The sequence below is a fragment of the Mirounga leonina genome, unplaced genomic scaffold (genome assembly GCF_011800145.1).
Source record: "Mirounga leonina isolate KUSES-001 unplaced genomic scaffold, KU_Mleo_1.0 Mir_204, whole genome shotgun sequence".
NCBI classification, from domain to species: domain Eukaryota; kingdom Metazoa; phylum Chordata; class Mammalia; order Carnivora; family Phocidae; genus Mirounga; species Mirounga leonina.
The window spans coordinates 3,454,720-3,471,810 of record NW_023270513.1 but is presented as its reverse complement, the minus strand read 5'-3'; positions in this window follow the sequence as shown (position 1 = coordinate 3,471,810).

Genomic DNA, 17,091 nt, shown 5'->3' with positions numbered 1-17,091 from the left:
TGCCGGGCTGTCGTGAGGATTCAGTGAGATAACACGTGTAAAAAGCACACGACACAGAGTAAGCGCTCAACAAATGGCAGCTGTTGTCGGGAGGCAGCCGGTCAGGAAAAGAGAGAAAAACAAGTCTCTCCTCCCTGCTCTCCCACACACACACCCATCCTGCTTCCCTCCTGTCTTCAGTCTCTTGAATAAAGCTGGAAAACCTGACCTAGCAAAAATAATCCCCCTCAGTAAACTCTGGGGAGAGAACTATCTTCTGTATCAACAACACACCCTTGGCTCAGCCTCCAGTGGACCAGCCCCAGGTTGGAGGTCTGGCTTTTTTTTTTTTTTTTCACCCCGTCCAGATATTTACAGTGTAAACCTTGGATGATGGGGAGGGGCACACAGCCTGTGCCAGGAAACCTCAGGAAGGAACTCACACTGGGTCTCCGCACAGTAACACACACTGTTCTGGAATGGGAGTACAATCTTCCATCAAAACGCTTTGTTGGCTGTGTGAGAGAAGAAAGGGCTCTTCTCTGCAGTGAGGAGGACAGGCAGAGGCCGAGTACCTCCCTCCAAACTCTCACTGTAGGCTAGCAGAGAAAAGACCCAAGTTCTAGTTCAAGCTCCGTAGTAAGCTTTCTGCCTCTGTAGTAAAAGACGGGAACATTGTTGGATGCCCCACCTCCCACTTCTAAGCTTCAGCTGAACGGGAACCTCTGATGGGTGACCCCCAACTGCCCCAAGGTTGGCCTGCGATTTCAATACATATGTATTGGCCCCCTCCTAGCTCCAACCTGACACTGGAAAGTTGTCTTCCGATACGTGGCACATGTACGTTCTACACGGTCAATGTGTACCCGCTGTTTTGCTCTTTTCCACTTCACATTATTCCATACAAATATTTTCTTGTGCCAGCAGAATTCGTGAAGTTGTCAAATTTGGTGACCATATCATAGCCAAATATACAAAAACTCACAGTCTGCTCAGCCAACTCCCAATAATTGGCTGTTTGGGTGGCTTCTTTTTGTTGCTGTAAGAAAGAGCACTGTGTACAATTTGCCTTTGGAAATTTCCCCTTCTGGATTTTTGTCTCGGGATGCAAATTCCCTTTCAGACCTACTTCAGAAAACACACATGAAAAGCAAAGATCCAAAGGCAGGAATGATTTCTTCGGTGGAGAAGGAGGCCTGTCCTTTCACTCCCCCCTCAGTCCTGGAAGTAGAACCACCAGAAGATGCTACTCGCCTAGCAGTCACTAAGTGGGACACTCTGCCCAGAATCTTCCTTTAAGCTGAGGGAGGCAGAGCCGAGAGCCCACAGAGTCTGTCTGACCTTCCAACTCAGAGCTGGGGACACTTGAGTACAGTTGTGTGGGCACAGAGAAAATGGCCTTTTCTGGAAACCTCTTGGTCTCAGACCCTCCACGTCTCAGAACCTGACTCAAAACTGGAGCAGGCTACTTGGTCTCTAAACCAGTCTTTATTGGGTTCTGTGGTACATACTGCCAGTTGCCTACCTAATAGCCATCCCTCCCCGCTTCCTGCTTGCTAACAGAACTTCAGTTTGATATGAAAGGATCTTTGTCAGTCCCAGTCCCGTGCTTGAATTAGAATTGATCTAAACCAGTTATTGGTCTAACAGTGAGCACATGACGCAATTCTGGCTAGTGAGATGAAAGGGTCAGTCCCCTGAGAAAGCGTCCCCTTCTCAAATAACAGGACAGAGTTCCCTGAGGAGAAGGCCTTTGCTCCTTCCTCCTCTTTCCTGCTGGAATTCAGATGTGATACCTGGAAACGCAGCAGTCGCCTTGTGACCATGAGGCAACAAGTATGAGAGTGAAAGCCAATTCACTATGGATGGTGAAGCAGGCACCCACTTGCCTCTAAACTTTTTGTTCTGTGAAAAAAATTAATCTCTATTTGTTCAAGCTGCTAACAGATTGGGTTTTCTGATACTTGCAGCCCTAAGTATACCCAACTGTATCTACCATGTGCCTAGCCCTCTGCTAAGCACCGATGGAATTATGAAAGAAATGGAGAACACACTCCTTTACCTCAGAAACTGAGTCTACTCAGGGAGACGCACATCCACAAAAACCCACAACTAGCACTATATGACATATAAGTAAGTGATCAGATGAGAAGGACTGAGAAAACTGTTTTGATCAAGGTCTATAGGAAAGAACTAGAGTTAGAAGCAAGCGTAGTGTATCTGAGGAGCTGTAGAGCCCTAGGGATGAGTCCCAGAAAAGGAATGGGAGATATGGGCACATCTTAGGCTGAGGCCACATTCCAAGGACTTAGGAACGGCTCCTTCGGGAGTTGGGCCACGATCTGATACTTGGTGGAGAACCAATCCAGGAGAAAGTCATGGGGAAAGTTACGCTGGAGGAAGATTAATTGGATAATGAGGTGTAGACTGAAGCTGTGGCACCTATCATGGGTGATGACAGTTGAAAGAGACACGGTACAAGAGGTACGATGAAGGAAGAATTAACAGGATTTGGTCAGCAACTGAGCATGAAAATGGGGGATGGATGAGTCAGGAATATCTCCAACCACTAGCCGGGAGGGAGAGGGAGAGAGGAAGAGGGAGAAGAGGAGGGAGAAGGGGGATGGGGTGGGGGTGGGGGAGAGAGAAATGAGAACCCTCGACAGAGACCACAAAGTCAAGAAAAGGAGATGAGGCTTTTGGCTTTGATCCGGTAAGAAGACAGTTGACCAAGCAGATTAATGTGTCTCCTAGACAATTCCCAAAGCAGAAGCCCCAAATCTGGGAGGAGGGGTAGGGGGGCAGAAGAGGCAGCGGAAAAGGTAACGTGCTTTGTTGAAGACCAGGGTTTCCCAAACAAACCTCAGTCATCTGTATACTACTTTCGACTTTTGTCACCTGCTTAAAACCTACACTACTATCTACTTAATAATTTTTCACACTCTACTTGTATTTTTCTAAAACATGTTGAAAGAAATTCGCGACTACTGAAGTTAAAAACCTGTCCAGCCATATACCACCTGGAATTATGTCTTGTGCCACCAATGGCCTGCCCCCCATCCTTGGGAAAATGCCAGCTCAGACGAAGCCCCTCTGGGACCTATTTCACGAGGCTGGGGCATTTCCAGGAGCCTCCTCTCTGGGCAATGGGCCTCTTAAATCTATTCCGTTCCCCTCGGTCAGAGATTTGCATTCTGTTCTAAGGAAATAAATCTTGACCCATCTGGGTCAAGCTGTAGGGGGAGAGAGAGAGATGGAGAGGGGATATCCTGACCATCAAGGTGCCTGGGGAGGTGTTCCTCACACACCAGCCATCCTGGGCTTCACAAACTAGGTGGAGGGTCCCCTCCCTTGCAGTCTGGTCACAGTGGGGCCTCAAATCTCCTCAGTCTGGTTCTAAGGAAAGATTCCTATAACTTGAGCTAACTAACAAACTCAGACGGAGGCTAAGCTGCAGCCTTCCTCCTCCCTTTCCTCCCCTCACCCCGCCCCTACTCCCCAAGCCCCCTTCCAAATCTGAGCTGGGCTTAGCATAAGAGAAGCATGACTCATAGAAACCAAGGACTGCACTAGAGAGGTCAGGCTGCCAGGATTCCTCCCCAGCTGACGATGAGCAGACACAGCAGCTCAGTCTTCAGCCCACAGCAGACTCACTGGTCTGAAAGCTTTGGGCCCTAAGAGACCACAGGGTGATAAACATCCCCGGAGGGAAGGTCGGAAGACCTGAAAATGGCAAAAAGCTGGTGTGAAGCAGGGACGCCTGGGTGGCTCAGTTGGTTAAGCATCTGCCTTCGGCTCAGGTCATGATCCCAGGGTCTGGGGATCAAGTCCCGCATCGGGCTCCCTGCTCAGGGGGAGCCTGCTTCTCCCTCTGCCTGCCACTCCCCCCTGCTTGTGCTCTCTCTCTCTGTGTGTCAAATAAATAAATAAAATCTTAAAAAAAAAAAAAGCTGGTGTGAAGGAAAGACTGTGTTCTTTCAATGGCAGTGGGGTTCAAATCCGGCCTCCCCTAATGTCTTGTCCAGAGAAGCCTATTAGACCCTAAGTGCCTGTCTTCACAGTAAAATGATCATAATAGTAATACTACTACTAATAGGTAAAGCTTACAGGGAAATAATTATGTGCCAGGTACTGTACTCAGTGTTTTCCGTGTATTATCTTACTTCATTCACACAAAGCCCTTATAAGTAAGGCAAGTACTCTTACTGAATCCATTTAAGACATGAGGAAACTACGGATCAGAAAGGTACAGCAAATTGCCCAAGGTCACGCAGCAAGTGGGACAGCCTGGATTTGAGCCTAGGCGTCTGGTTCCAGAGCCTCCATTCTTAACCATTCTGCTTGTCTTACTCACGGCACCTTTTGAAGAATGTTGGCATTCGATACAGCTGGGCGGACCAGACATAGGTCCCTGACTCAGGGCAGAAAACCCACAGGTTGGCCAGCAGCCTGAGCTAGCTGCCAAACATGGGAGATAATGAATAACGGAATCACTCAGATAGGCTCTCCTGTGCAAGCTGAACAGAAGACATGGGGCGGGTCCTCAGTCAATAAAAGGGGGGCGGAAGCAGACACACACACACACACACACACACAGGAGGCTGAAGCCATGAGGCAGTCTAAGAGCCTTGAGTGAAGCAGAAGCTACGACAGAGAGTAGAGAAAAGAGGGAACTTAGGGTAGAAGGGACAGAAGCTTCTGAACGGAAGAGCAGGGGAACGAGACGTCGGTCGTTTTAACTACTCACTTGCCACTATCTGCATCTTCCTGATGCAGCATGTCTATCTTGCAAATTCCTAAGCCTTAAATCAATCCAAATGTCTACACTTTCGGCTCCTCCCCCAGGACCGCTGAGCACTGCTTGGAGAAAACACCCCAACCTTGCAGATGGGGAACACTATAAATGCACGGTCTCGACCTCCACGGGGCCTTCAGTGTGGCTGGGCAACCTTTCTTTGAGTCCCCGCTGGGCTCTCTCTCCCCCTCTCTCCAGTGGCTCTCTGAGCACCATGGCCTCCACAATCATCCCCACACTTCTAGCCTTGCCACATCCCGCTCACCTGATTCCACAGAAAAAAGAAGAGGAGCCATCGATGAGGCAGGAACCTTCCACAGAGAAATCCACAAGCTCACTCACCGCATCCATACCTTCCTCCTTCCCTCTAACGACGCCTCCTGCCTGAGGCTGACCTCCGGGCCTGCGCTCCGCAGCAGGAGCCTCCCGTCTCCTCTCGCCCTCTCAGGGCCCTCAAGCCTCAGTTGCCTCCTCTCTCCCCTGTACCTCCCAGTTCTCCCTCGCCACTGTCCGCACTGAAGGACGCCCTCCCTCCGCCCAGAACCCTCGGTCCTCTGTTCTCCCTTCCCTTTCACAGACAAACTTCGGGAAAGAGCTGTCGGCACCTGCTCTCTCCATTTCCTCACTCCCGCTCTTCGACCCAATGTGGTCTGACGTCCGGTTCTACCATTCCACTGAAGCTATTGTCACCCACAAGCTCCTTGCAGCTCAATGCCGTCGTCCGTTTCTCAATCTCCTCTTGCATAAGCCTCTCCAAGCATCGCCGCCACTGGCCGCGGCCTCCATCTTGGCACATTTGCTCATCTTGGCTTGTGTGAAGCCGTGCCCGCCCCCTGGTTTTTCTCCTGCCTCCCAGGCTGCTGCTCAGCCTCCTCATTGTGCTCCTTTGCCTCTGTCCATCGCACAAAAGCCCAGGCTTGCTTGTACCCTTCTTTCCTTCTCTACGGATTCTCCCTGCAAAACCTCCTAAGGTTTTGGGGCGCCTGGGTGGCGCAGTCGGTTAAGCGTCCGACTCTTGATTTCGGCTCAGATCATGATCTCGGGGTCATGATTGCAGGCCCAGCGCGGAGCCAAGTCGAGATTCTCTCTCCCTCTCCCTCTGCCCCTCCCCCCATCTAAAAAAAAACCAAACCTCCCAAGGGTTTCAATTACTATCTGTATAAGCTTATGACTCTTGAATACATATTTCTAGCCCAAGTATCTCCTGAGCCACACACTCCTATAGCCAGTTTCCACCTGAGTGTCCCACAGACAACCCAGAATTGAACTCATCATCATTCCGATGAAGTCTATACCCCTTCCTTGTTGCCTGTAACCATTGCTAACATTTATCGAACACGTCTCATGCTCCAGACATGGTTCAAAAGCACTTTATGTACTGTTTCACTTAATCATTACAAGGCAGATAATAGTAAAACCCTCGTTTTACAGGTAGGGAAACGGAAGCCCAGAGAGGTTAAGGAACTTGTCCAAGGTCACACAGATGATCAATGGCGGCTCTGGGACTCAAACCCAGGCAGTCCGGCGTCAGGGCCACTGTTCTTAACCATCACACTGTACTCCTCCCATCACTGCTATCCAGTCGTACGGGCCAGAAGCCTAGGTATCGTTCGTGACTCCCGATTTCCCTGTACTGTCCACATATGACTATTCAGGGTATCTATCTACCTTCTAAATGTGCCTGAGATCCATCCATTTCTCTCTAGCCCCATTCTCGCTATCTTAACCAGTCACTATCACCCCTCACCTGGACCCATCCCAACCCACCTTCCACACGGCTTCCACGGTGACGTCATAACCAAATGGCAAACCATTCCAGAGCTCTCTGCTTTCCTCAGGATAATGTCCAAGCGCCTCCACATGGCATCCATGGCGTCCTTCATGATCTAATCTCTGCCTGCCTCTCCAGGCTCAGATCTTCCCATCCCCCTCTACCTGCTAACTTTCTGCAACTTTCCTCCTTCCTACCCGCCTTCACCTGGCTATCACCTCCCTAATCTTCAGTCCTCTGTCTAGATGAGGGGCTACTCCCAAGCCTCCCTTGACCCCCGACGTCTAGCTCGGGTGCCATTCCTTTACTACCCTGAACTCATCCTTGTCAGAGCACTTTGCAGGTTCTGTATCATTTATGTAATCATTTTCTTTCCCCCACTAGACTCTAAGTTCTGTGAGGCCAGCCACATTGTCTGTCTTGCTTACCTCTGTACCCCACCTAATCCCGGCACAGTGGTGAATGCTGTGGATGTATAATTCATGCCTAAACTCTCCCTGTTTCCTTTCCTTTCTCCAGACCACACTTGGTGGTCTGCGGAGGAAGCACCCTCATGAGGCAGAGACTTGGGACCAGCTGCCCGACACAGGTCCTGCGTGAGAAGGCCAAGGCCCGCGTATCCTGGGTTATCGGGCTAGACCTTCCTTCCCAAGAAGTACAGCCAAGAGCCAGAACTCCCTCTTCACTCCATTTCCTGGACTTGCTTTGCATTATGAATTTCGGTTATCCCTTGGCTTTTAGAACTGTAGTCTAGTTATGTCTTAGTTACTGACTCTTTTAATAGCCTTGTGAGATCGATGGGAATGCAACGGAAATAACAATGATGACTCACTCACTCAGCCCATCTCTCCTCCCCTCACCACTCTGCACAAAATCCAGTCTCGCCAGTCAACTCAAGTACCAGTCCTGGGGAAGTAGCAGCAGGCCCTTGATTATCTGAGAAATCATGCCCAGGAGGAGAGAAAGCCCAGGTGAGGCCACATGTAAGATGCCAGGCAGACCCTATGGTCAACTGCCATCTTGGGCTTTGAGCCCGTGAAAGACAGACCCTGGAAATGGGTAGAGCAGGATGGGAACTTCCAAGGGGAAAGGGGTCCTCGCTGGGAAATAGGTGCCCAAAAGTCAAATAGGTCACTTCCAGGCTGAAACACTTTAATGCCAGTGTGAGGCGCCACAGAGCTCTCTTTCCCTCCGCCTTGGTAACCAGCGAATTTTGAGATGATGGCTTCTCTGACCACCTGGGTTTTGAGGTAAAAAGACAAGGAGCAGAGCTCCCAGCTACTCATTATAGACATGTGGCAAGACCAAGGGTTATACCACAGATACCACAGCACTGATAAGAAAGACAGTTATTTATCAAACCCACAAAAAAGATTTAGCACCTTGGTAAACATAAGTTACTCGCAATGTCCTAGATCATGGTTTGAGTGGTGGGTTCAGGCATGTTTGTTATATTATTAAATTGATAAGTCAGGGTAAAATACTTTGCCCCAAGTGTGATGATCTTGGGATGCAACCAGCAATTCTGAATTACACAGCATGATGCAAGAGTCTAAATGGCTCTAGTCAAGGACACCGGTCCTAAGAGGTACTCTTTTTGTGGGATGCCTGGGTGGCTCAGTCAGTTAAGCGTCTGCCTTCTGCTCAAGTCATGATCCCAGGGTCCTGGGATCGAGCCCCGCATCGGGCTCCCTGCTCCCTGCTTGGTGAGCCTGCTTCTCTCCCTCTGCCTTCTGCTCCCCCTGCCTGTGCACTCTCTCTCTGTCAAATGAGTACATAAAATCTTAAAAAAAGAATCCTTCTGTGCAGGCCCACGTCCAGGCCCTTCCTGGCCTAGCTCTGACTCTCCAGCCTTGTGGTTTCTTTCCCCCTGGGTCTCCACTCCTGACAACAGCCCCCTCTTTTGAGTCCCTTAATCACCAAGAACGTCAATTCTGCTTGCTGCTTCTCCACAGATCCTCCTGGTACCCATCGACCTGTAACTCCTCGACCCTCTTCCAGGAAGGTTGCTCCCAACAGGAGAGGCTGGGGGTTTGAGGTCAAACAGAGCTGGATTTGAATCCCAGCGACAAAATTTACTTGCTATGTGACCTTGGATAAGTCATTGTGCCTCTCTGAGCCTCGGTGTCGTCATCTTTAAAATAGGAATGGGAAGGCTTAGAACCGAAGGGGTTCTAAAACAGGCAGTTTCTGAGTGAGACATGAGCAGAAAACACTGGGACACAGCAGGCACTCCCCAACCATGATATCCCTGTCACTTCTCGAGGTGCTCCTTTTCTCAAAATGGCAACTCACTGGAACTAAAAAGCTAATCTTGTTTGTTTGTTTTTTTCCTCTTGTTTTGGTTTTCCTCTTTGTCCTTCCTGTCCAAACTCCCCACCCCACCCCGCCCCCGCCACCACACACACCTACCACCATCACACCATCACCACTCTCCCTGACAGCAGATGCCTTCATTCAAACTTGTCTCTCATTCACTGTCTCGTTCAGGGGCCGGGAGGTGTTTCATTTTGTTTATTTTTGCTTCGTTGTTTTTAGAAGTGGCACCTTTTGACAAAGTCACCTGTAGATCTCCGATATATAAGACAGGATCAGAACGGCTCACAGCCGCCCCGTGAAAAATCTCTGAGATTCCCTAGGGCTCAGTGCATCCCACACTGAAAACGGCCGGGCTCTTTGCCCCTGCCAGGTCTATAGAATGTCAGGGCTGGTGGGCCCCTTCGAGGTCATCTGCCAATCCACTCTCCTGTTTCCGGATGGGAAACAGGTCCAGGGATTCGGAGAGCTGTCGATTGCCAGGCCCCAGGCTGACTGACAGGTGGTAGGCGCAGAGCAGGGAGGGAGGCCTCCTTATCCCATCCCTGGCCTTTGGGAGCACAGCCTGCCTCTCACCATGCCCAGGAAGAAGCATCGTGTCATCAAGTGCCAAGAGCCTGAGAACCTGGAGGCAAATCCCAGCTCAGCCACTTGGTAGGTGTGTGGCCTCAGGCAAATCACGTCCTCTCTCTCTCTATTTTGCTTCCTCTCTCTCCATTTTTCCCTCCGTGAAATGAGGTAATGATGCCTACCTCATAAAAGCTGTATGTAACAAAATACTTGTATTTCAGTAAAACACTCCTAGTGACACCTGGCTTTCAGAATCTCCAGGAGGGACGCAGACAATGGTGGTGGGACAGAAGAGGGGCACCTCACACATTCTTCCCTTTCCCAGGCAAGAGGGAGACTCTCTTCCCTCCACAGAAGCCTGGTTGCTACTTAGGAGAAGCCTCTGGGCCCTCACAAATCCCCTAGGCTTTTCTTTTCTTTTTTTAAATTTTATTTTATTATGTTATGTTAATCACCATACAATCATACATCATTAGTTTTTGATGTGGTGATCCACGATTCATCGTTTTCATATAACACCCAGTGCTCCATGCAGTACGTGACCTCCTTAATACCCATCACCATGCTAACCCATCCCCCCACACCCCCTCTAAACCCTGTTTGTTTCTCAGAGTCCATAGTCTCTCATGGTTCATCTCCCCCTCCGATTCCCCCCCTTCATATTTCCCTTCCTTCTCCTAATGTCCTCCATGCTATTCCTTATGTTCCACAAATAAGTGAAACCATATGATAATTGACTTTCTCTGCTTGACTTATTTCACTTAGCATAATCTCCTCCGGTCCCATCCATGTTGATGTAAAAGTTGGGTATTCATCCTTTCTGATGGCTGAGTAATATTCCATTGTATATATGGACCACATCTTCTTGATCCATTCATCCGTTGAAGGGCAGGCATCTCAGCTCTTTCCACGGTTTGGCTATTGCAGACATTGCTGCTATGAACATTGGGGTGCATATGGCCCTTCTTTTCACTACATCTGTGTCTTTGGGGGAAAGACCCAGGAGTGCAATTGCTGGGTCACAGGGTAGCTCTATATTTAATTTTTTTGAGGCACCTCCACACTGTTTTCCAAAGTGGCTGTACCAACTTGCATTCCCACCAACAGTGTAAGAGGGTTCCCCTTTCTCCACAGCCTCTCCAACATTTGTTGTTTCTTTCCCTGTCCATTTTTGCCATTCTAACTGGTGTAAGGTGGTATCTCAATGTGGTTTTGATTTGAATTTCCCTGATGGCTAATGATGATGAACATTTTTTCATGTGTCTATCAGCCACTTGTATTCTTCAGAGAAGCGTCTGTTCATGTCTTCTGCCCATTTTTTGACTTGGTTATTTGTTTTTGGGGTGTTGAGTTTGAGAGGTTCTTTATAGATCTTGGATACCAGCCCTTTCTCTGTAGTGTCATTTGCAAATATCTTCTCCCATCCTGTGGGTTGCCTCTTTGTTTTGTTGACTGTTTCCTTTGCTGTGCAGAAGTTTTTTATCTTGATGAAGTCCCAAAAGTTCACTTTTGCTTTTGTTTCACTAGCTTTGGGAGATGTATCTTGAAAGAAGTTGCTGTGGCCGATGCCAAAGAGGTTACTGCCTATGTTCTCCTCTAGGATTTTGATGGATTCCTGTCTCACATTGAGGTCTTTCAACCACTTTGAGTTTATCTTTGTGAATGGTGTTAGAGAATGGTCGAGTTTCATTCTTCATGTGGCTGTCCAATTTTCCCAGCACCATTTATTGAAGAGACTGTCTTTTTTCCATTGCATATTTTTCCCCTAGGCTTTTCCTCGCAAAAAGGCAGTCTCCCAGTCTGACCGGTGAGGCTCGGGCTCACCCCTCCCTGCCTCCCGCCCTCCATTTGTTCCACTTGCCCTCAAGCACACAGCCCCAAGGACTGCCTTGCTGGCCTTTTCTGAGCAGTTTGGCAACTAGGAGCTGACTTGAGCCCATTAAGACCTGTTTCCACCACTGATGCAAAGTCCCACCCTGAGGCCCTGGAAACACTTAGCTATGAAGCTTAGCTCAGTCAGAACTGACTCTGCCTGGAACCAACCGGTCAGTGGCCAAGCCTCATTCATTTTATTCCCAGTTTTCTACAACTCCCTCTCCCTCTAATGAGCTGCCCAGGCAACAGGCTGCATAGTTTTAGCTAGCAATTATACTTAACCACAGACTGCAACTTTGGACTGTGCGCATTTAGCTTAATAAATGTGCCACCTGCTAGGGTTTTCACACTTCTCAAGGCTGGAAAGCACTTTGACAGGGTAAGAGGCTCACTTGCTGTTGTGACCTCCTCCCGGGAGCAAAGGAGCTGCTACCCAGAGGGAGGCCCCGAAAGGGTGCAGCTCTGGTTGTTTTCCCACTAAAAATCTTGAGCAAAAGGTCCATTCCCATCAGAGACAAAAATTTTGACAGGGACACGCTAGAGAGTTTGAAGGACCCCCAGGACTACTGCTGTGTGAGGTGTAGAAAGAACTGCCACAGTGGTGTGTGATATGTGTGTGTGTTTGTGAACACGTGGGCATGCAGGTGTACGGACACGTGTGTCCATGATCAGAGCTCTCCCGAAAAAACAGAAAAGGCCCTGCCACTTAAACCTTTACAGAACAGTTGGAGAGGCACCCTTAAGAACACCCTTACGCTGAGGATCCTTTCAGTTGTCACTGAGATATGTCTTGCAAATTCCAACGGATTCTGTGGTTTCAGTGACAGTTAAGGATGGACACCACCCACCCATATGTTCAAGCCAGAAACCTAGCAGGCATTCTTGACTTATTCTCCTTACTCTCCTTATCCAACCCGTCGGAAAATCCTGTCTGCTTCACTCCAAAATATATCCCGAGTCCCTCCATTTCTTCCCACCTTCACCGCCATCAGTGGGGTTCAAATCACCATCATTTTTTTTTAAGTCACCATCTCTTCTAGCCCAGACCAAGCCTCCTCAATGGTCTCCCCACTTCCGCCCTTGCTGCCCCACAGTCCATTCTCTACACAGCCGTCAGGGGAATTTTTTGAAGACGTAAGTCAGATGATATGCCCTATTTCCTGTCACAGCAACTGTGGAAGCACGTTTTCAAAAGGGTCAGCCTGGATCACTGAGTGACTGCTGGACAGAACCCTCTCCCCTCCATCCACCTTGGACAGTTCCCGTGAGTGAGAATTTAAGACTATTATGGCAGCATAACTTAGCCTATCCTGACTGATACATTGAATTCCTGCGTATTTCTCAGGCATGCATTATGGTGTCAGGGGAAGGGCCCAGATGATTTACTTAAGCACTGTTCTAGAAGGAGAGGGGAGCTGGCTGAGTGAGGCACAGTGCTCAGAGGGTACCACCAACAGACCTGGTTCTGTATGCCTCAGGCAGGGGCACCACAATGATGAAATAAGTCAAGCAGGCAGACGGTTCAACAGTCGAGCAATCTGGACCTCGACCAGGACTGGACAGGGCTTCAGTCCTGATGGGGAGGGGGGAGGGGGACTGGAGTACAAAGCAGGACGACCGCGTAGAAAGTGGGAGTAGGACTCAATATGGTGGGGGTGGCAGGGTAGGGGGAAGGAGAGGAAGGGAAGAGGAAACAACATATGGATCTCTAAGGGTCGCTCCTGGAGGTGCCTAATCTCATATCAAATTGGCAGCAAGGAGACCGAGGGACCAATGCAGGACCCCAGCTGCTGTCACAGGTTTTCCAGCTCCTGGGTCTGCTGAAGCTGATGGGATATTCCCTGCTTCAAGCAGGGCTGGCTCAGTGGCCAGTATGGTGAACCAAGCTGACCACAGTGAACCTACCTGGGGGGCAGCTGGGGGAAGTGGAGGTGGGAGAAATGAGGGGGGCTTGTGCCATCCCAACAGCTGAAGGGACCTAGTGCTTTTCACATGCCAGGTGCTGCGGCAAGAACATCACATGCACGCTATCTCCATAATCCTTACACAAACCCCATAAAGTTAGGACTATTTTATGTCCACTTAGAGACATTAAGTAACTTGCCTAAGATCATACAGCTAGTAAATGTCAGAGCCCCGATTTAAAACGAGGATGAATCCTCCCTAACCTTTGCCTCTAACCATTTTATTTTCTCTTCCTCCTGCTCCTTGAATTTATGTATTTGTTTTCCTTTCTCCTAGTTTCTCACTCCGCCCCATTTCCTGCCACCTGCTCAATTCCTTCTCACACTCCTCTACTTGACATGAAAAAAATTTGAGTACACCTTGACTTGTTAATCACTGTTCATTTTTCCGTCATCCACTCTGTGGCTCGATGTCTCAGCATTTCTTCAGCTTTCCATACATTGACCACAGACAGGTGACCTTGTGTGTAACCACAGCGTACACCAGACACCTCTGGGACCAGTATATGACAGCAGAGAAGCAGGAAGCCTTTCGGATAGGGTGACCCTCACTGGGAAAGGAGAGAGCACTGCTCTCCATGCATAGACAGCGCTGGGTCAAGGAATCAGGCACTTGGGACCTCTAAACACTTATGGAGAGAGCTTAGTGGAGATGAACATTTGTAGAAAGGAGGCTAAGCTTTCCATGGGAGCATAAGGCGTTGAGGTTTGGGAAACACTTGGTGTGTGTTGGGGGTAGAGGGGAAGAAGTCCTAGCACTGGGGCGCCTGGGTGGCTCAGTTGGTTGAGCGACTGCCTTCGGCTCAGGTCATGATCCCGGAGTCCTGGGATTGAGTCCCGCATCGGGCTCCCAGCTCAGCGGGGAGCCTGCTTCTCCCTCTGACCCTATCTCCTCTCATGCTGTTTCTCTCTCTCTCTCTCTCAAATAAATAAATAAATGAAATCTTAAAAAAAAAAAAAAAAAAAGAAGTCCTAGCACTGATTCCCTGTGATTATTTGAAACTATTCAGAATGGACCTTTCTAGAGAGTCAGTTCTGGTGTCACAGAAAAGAAAGAGCACGGGCTTGTTCTTAGAATGATGGAATTCTGATCTGACTTTGCCACTTACTGACTGCCCAGCACTGGCCAAGCCACGATTACCTCTGTGGTACTCAGTTGACTCATCTGCAAAATGAAACCTCCCTCATGGAAATGAGTTGGTGGGGATCAAATAACTTAAGGACGTCGGCAAGGCACCTCAAACTCAATAACACTAACCCCCTTCCCAAAGCTGCCCTCCCTCCAATGTTCTTCATCTTGGCGAAGACCACCCCTTCCAACATGTCACCGAGGTCAGAAACCCTGTCGCCTCCCTGACTGAAGGTTGTCTCCAAAACTTCAATTTCTTTGGCATCTGTGAATCTGCCCGTTTTCTGTCCAGAGTCACCATTGCCACCCTCGTCAAAGCCATGATTTCCCTCTCAGGCTACCGTAATACCCTCCTACTGGCTCTGCTCTCGCCCATCCCCCTCCAGTCCACTCTGCACAGCAGTCAGAGTGAGCGTTTTGAAATCAAAATCAGATCACGTTACTTCTCTGCTTCGGTGGCTTCCTGTTGTTCTTAGGATAGAATCTTGGGATTTCTTCCACAGCCCACAAGGCCCCATGGGACTGGTCACCCTCACATGGCTCTCTTGTTCCCTTGTCTTTCACTACACTTGCCTCCTTGCAGTTCACTGAATGCACCATGTTCCCTCCTGCCATATAAAGCCTTTGCACATGGTGTTCTCCTTGCCTGCGATGCTTTTGCCAAACCCCTCCAGCTTCAGGCACCTTCCTAATTGTTGGTTTCTCCAGGAGAGATTTCTTTGATCTCCCGAGACTAGGTCACCTCTTCCTGTTATCCATTTTAAATTTGTCTGGGTGATTATTTGATTAATGTCTGCCTCTCCCACTAGATTCTTAGCTCCCTCAAAGCAAGGGTCATGGCTATATTTTGTTCATCGTGGTGCCCCCAAGCACCTGAAACAGTGCCTGGCACATGGTACGTGTTTAATCAGTATTTGTTGAATGAATAAATGAATGTGGCTATCCTTGATAAATAGTAAACTGCTGGGCAAAAATAAATCAGTGTTGCAGAAATGGACGAACTGATCTTAAAATTCATGTGGAAATGCAAGGGACCCAGAATAGCCAAAGCAATCTTAAAAAATAAAAACAAAGTTGGAGGAATAACACTTCCCAATTTCAACACTTACTACAAAGATATAGTAATCAAAGAAGTGCGGTACTGACATAAGAACATACACATAGATCAATGAAATAGAATCGAGAGTCCAGAAATAAACCCACATACCTGTGGTCAATTGATTTTTGACAAGGGTGTCAATACCATTCAGGGGGAAAGAATAATCTCTTCAACGAAAGATGCTGAGACAACTTGGATATCCACATGCAAAAGAATGAAATTGGATCATTACCTCACACCATATACAAAAGAACAACTCAAAATGGATCAAAGACCTAAATGTAAGGGCTCAACTATAAAACTCTTAGAATGTAACATAAATATAAATCAGTATCTTTGGATTAGAAACAATGGTTTCTTATATAAGACACCAAAAGGATGAGCAGCCAAAAAAAAAGGTAAGTTGGAAATCATCAAAATTAAAAACTTTTGTACATCAAAGGACACTATCAAGACAATGAAAAGGCAACCCCTAGAATGGGAGAAAATATTTACAAATCACATGTCTGACAAGGGAATCATATCAAGAATACCTAAAGAATGATAACTCCACAGCAAAACAAAAATCCAGTTCAAAAATGGGCAAAAGACTTGAATAGACGTTTCTTTAAAAAAGATATGCAGCAGCTACTAAGCACACGAAAAGATGTTCAACGTTGTTAGTCATTAGGGAAACGCAAGTCAAAACCGTAATCAGATATCACTTTATACCTACTAGGATAGCTACCAAAAAAAAAAAAAAAGAAGGGAAATACCAAGGATGTAGAGAAACTGGATATAGGTAAATAGTGAGAATATAGAGAAATTGGTACCCTCATCTATTGCTGGTAGGAATGTAAAATGGTGCATCCTCTGGGCGCCTGGGTGGCTCAGTCGGTTAAGCGTCTGCCTTTGGCTCAGGTCATGATCCCAGGGTCCGCATCGAGCTCCACATCGGGGTCCCTGCTCGGCGGGAAGCCTGCTTCTCCCTCTCCCTCTGCCCCTCCCCCCTGCTCGTGCACTTGTGCTCTCTTGCTCTCTCTCTCTCTCCCTCGCTATCTCTTAAATAAATAAATAAAATCTTAAAAAAATTAAAAAATTAATAAAATGGTGCATCCTCTGTGAAAAAGAGGCTGGCAGTTCTTCAAAAGGCTAAACATAGTTACCATATGACCCAGCAATTCCATTTCTAGGTTTATACCCAAGAGAAATGAAAGCACATGTTGATGCAAAATTTTGAGCATGAGTGTTCCTAGCAGCATTATTCATAACAGCCAAAAGATAGAAACAGCCCAAATGTCCTTCATGTACGAGTGGATAAGCCAACCATGGTATAGCCATACAGTGGACACATGCTAAAACATGGATGAGCCTTGAAAACTTCATGCTAAGTGAAAGAAGCAAGACACTAAAGGCCACATATCATATGATTCCATCTACATGACATGTCCAGAATAGGCACATCTATAGAATCAGAAAGTAGATTACGGGATACCCGAGGCTGGGGGCAGGGGGATGAGGAATTGGGAGGTAACGGTTAAGGGGGAATGAAAGTGTCCTAAAATCGATCATGCTGGTGGTTGCCCAAGTCCATGAATATAGTAAAAGCCACTG